The sequence below is a fragment of the Mixophyes fleayi genome, chromosome 1, assembly GCF_038048845.1.
Source record: "Mixophyes fleayi isolate aMixFle1 chromosome 1, aMixFle1.hap1, whole genome shotgun sequence".
NCBI lineage: Eukaryota > Metazoa > Chordata > Amphibia > Anura > Limnodynastidae > Mixophyes > Mixophyes fleayi.
The window spans coordinates 405265276-405268557 of record NC_134402.1 but is presented as its reverse complement, the minus strand read 5'-3'; the positions used below and the strand labels follow the sequence as shown (position 1 = coordinate 405268557).

General features: G+C 43.3%; 1 long non-coding RNA gene across 1 annotated transcript; it reads left to right on the top strand.

The window, feature by feature from the left end:
• Positions 1-1498: 1498 nt before the first annotated feature.
• LOC142109273 (uncharacterized) lies at positions 1499-2875 on the top strand. The gene is made up of 2 exons (XR_012680322.1): positions 1499-1677; positions 2156-2875. It is a non-coding gene; the product is annotated as an uncharacterized LOC142109273 (long non-coding RNA).
• The last annotated feature ends 407 nt before the right edge of the window (positions 2876-3282 follow it).

The window sequence follows — 3282 nt, the reverse complement described above, 5'->3', positions numbered from 1 at the left end:
CATAGGTTACAGTATAGCTCGCTTCTAGTCTGCATACACGGACATCATAATCAAAGCGGTTATAACACATAAGCAATCCAAAACCACCTCTACGCGTTTCATCTCAAGGACTTCGTCAGGAGGTGTGGTTCTAGAGTCTTAGGGCTAGATTTACTATCAGGCGTGATGCATGGCGGCTTCAAACCGCCATGCATCGCGGCGGTTTTCCGGTGTGTTTGCATTGCAAACAGCCGGATTTACTAATGGGCGCATTTCAGCTTCAATTTGAAGCCGCCGGCGATGTAACGGCGGGATGTAATGCTCAAAGCCGCCGGCGGCTTTGAATAGAACATGGCGCTTTTGCTTTAAATGACGGCGCTTTTGTGTAAAGGCGGTTTTTTTGAAAATTACACCTGTCTCCTGGCCTGTTACTATTGGCTATTTTAAAAATCAGGAGATTTGACATCACAAGCCCTATATAAACCACTGGCCTGACACTTTTTCTTTGATAGGGGTTTGAGGAGTTTTGTGAGAGGAGTTTGGAGGATAGTGGTTTGCTGAGAGTTGGTGAGAGTTGGAGTTTGGTGGATTGGTGGAGCGATATCTGTTTGAAGTGTGAGTAGTCCTGTGGTTTTTTCCTGTTTTGTACATTTATTTTCTCATTTATTTTCTGTCTTGTATTTTTTGTATTTGACTTGTCCTTTGTCTGTGTTACTTGTGTGTGACTGTGTGGAGAGTGTGTCTGTAGGTAGTGTAGTTTGTTCTTTGTGTTTGTAAATCCTTCAGTGTTTTGTGTTTTTCTGTCTTCTGGGTAAAAATGTCCAGAGATAGGAGGGGAGAACAGGCTGAGGAGATGGAGGTTGAGGGGTCAGAGGAGGGAGAGGTTGAGGAGACAGGACAGGGCAGGAAGACCAAGACAGGGAGGAATGTGCGCTTCTCACATGATGAGAATTGTGTGCTGGTGCACAACATCATTCCCTGCTACGAGGTCATCCTAGGGAACCTGGCAGCCCGGACTCCTCTAAGGCGGCGTCACCAACTGTGGGGGAGAGTCTGTGATGCCGTGAACGCGGTGGGCCCACTGAAGCGGACAGTGGCACACTGCCGCAAGCGCTTCTCTGATATTAAGAGGAGGCTTAAAGAGAAGATGGCCCAGGAAAGGAGGTCGACAAGGCGCACGGGTGGTGGCCCCCACTTCGTATGGAGTACACCACGTACGAGGAGGAGCTGCGCCAGTTAATGCCGGCTGAAATTGTAGAGGGCATAAATGTCCAGGACACCGACTCGCCCTCTTTTGGCCAAGTAGTTGGTGAGTTATTTGTTTTTTTTACCCTAACAGTATTTTAACTGCTTTTCTCTTTTTAAAACTGCTTTTCTCTTTTTAAAACTGCTTTTCTCTTTTTAAAACTGCTTTTCTCTTTGCAAACGTTTTTTCTTAAAAAATTTTTTTTTTTGTTTTTCAAAGTGTATATTTGCCTCTTATAGTTTGTAAAGGTTTTTTTTTCTCATAGAAAAAAAAATACAAAAATTGCAAACACATTTGTGCAATAAACAGTATATTTGGAAATTGTTTTTTTCTGGAAATACATTGTATGCTTTTTCTAATACATCCAGAATCGCCAGGACCGCAGTTCAGTCCCAGTGCCAGATCTACACCTCCACCTTCAGCGAGAGATTCGGGCACAGACGAGCAAGCAGGTGCGTGATTTCTGTTTAGGAGAGAAATAATGGAGTTACTTGATTTTCTGTGCAAATGTTGCTGTCAATGTTAATTTTTTTTTTCTTTTTATTGTTTGCAATGAGAAGTTAGGGCTACATTTTACTCAACTGATATGTTGCCTATAAAAACCCATCAGAATATACCTTTACTTTATTTATTGCATTCAACAAAATGACAGCTAAAATCTGATTGGTTGCTATAGGCAACATCTCCACTTTTGATAGCATGCAGTTTAGTCAAAATAACCCAGCATGTACTACACAGTCCAAATGATAATGGGTATTAAAAGGATAATAAGTGCATCCGTAAGCAGGTAGCATAAGACTAGAAATCAGGAATGCAAACATTGTGAAAGAATCTGTAGTTGCTAAAGATTATTCTTTCCTATCCAGTGTTCAGAATGCAATATACAAACATATTATATACTATATACTTACCGTCATTTTTCATACACAGGGCCCTCTTCATACCAGCCACCTCAGGCGGAGTCCCTGGAAATGTCCCCTGAGCCAGAGGATCTAACAACCATCACCCTGGTAACAGTGGATGCCCCTGTGTCTGGCCTCCAGGAAGTTTCACCTGGCCCTGCTGAACCATCACACCACCAACCTGCACCTGCACCTATGGACCCAGCCAGAGAAATGGCGCTGTCTATTGGCGCATTCCAGCAGCAACAGACATTATTCATGGACAGGCAAACTCGCCACATGTCCCAAATTGCGGCCCAGTTGAGGCGGATACACCGCTCCAATAGTCAACTCCCTGCTGGAATCAACCGTCTGGCAACAGCTTTAGAACAGACCAATGTGCAGCTGGCCCAAATGACTGGGGCTGTGGAGGCCTTACATTCCACAGTACGTGAGGGGAATGCCAATGTGACCCGGCTGGCAGGGCAACTACATTCAGAAATTGTAGCCCGTTTACCGGCACCTATGTCTTCCGCCACCACCAGTACCGCTAGTACGCCTAGCACATCTGTACAGAGTACTCCTCCAAGGAGAGGTGCTCGCACCAGGGGTGGGCGAGGGAGGGGAGAGAGTGGCACCAAGCATTGTGATATGCCTGCAAAAAGACGTCGGTAGTGCAATAATTATTATTGCTTCATGTTTTCACAAGTTTGCGTAAGCATTATACGTTATTATTTATTGTGTTCTGCAATAAATGCAGTTAAATTTCTATGGTGTCAGTGTTTCTTTTCTGCTAATTAAACAAGAGTATACTGATGTTTTAAAAACTATGCACTAATTTCACTTAAACATTGACCTCTGACTGTCACAATCCAGGGATGTTCATATTTACCACATGAGGAGTACACACTATCCTGTTTTTAAAGGTTCCAATTTACAAAACATTTAAAATAAAATATAAAAAGTGCACTCACATAAAACACATTTTTGAGCAAAAAATGTTTTTCATACTACTTACACGTAAAGTAGTTTGCAATTAGACGGTCTCTAATCTCCCTTCCGCCCTCTGTGCTCTGCACATCACCAGATGTGACACGGACCCCTTCTTCTTCACTGTCTACTGCAATAATCGGTGGGGTAAGTTGATGTATTGCTAGATTATGTATCAAACAGCCA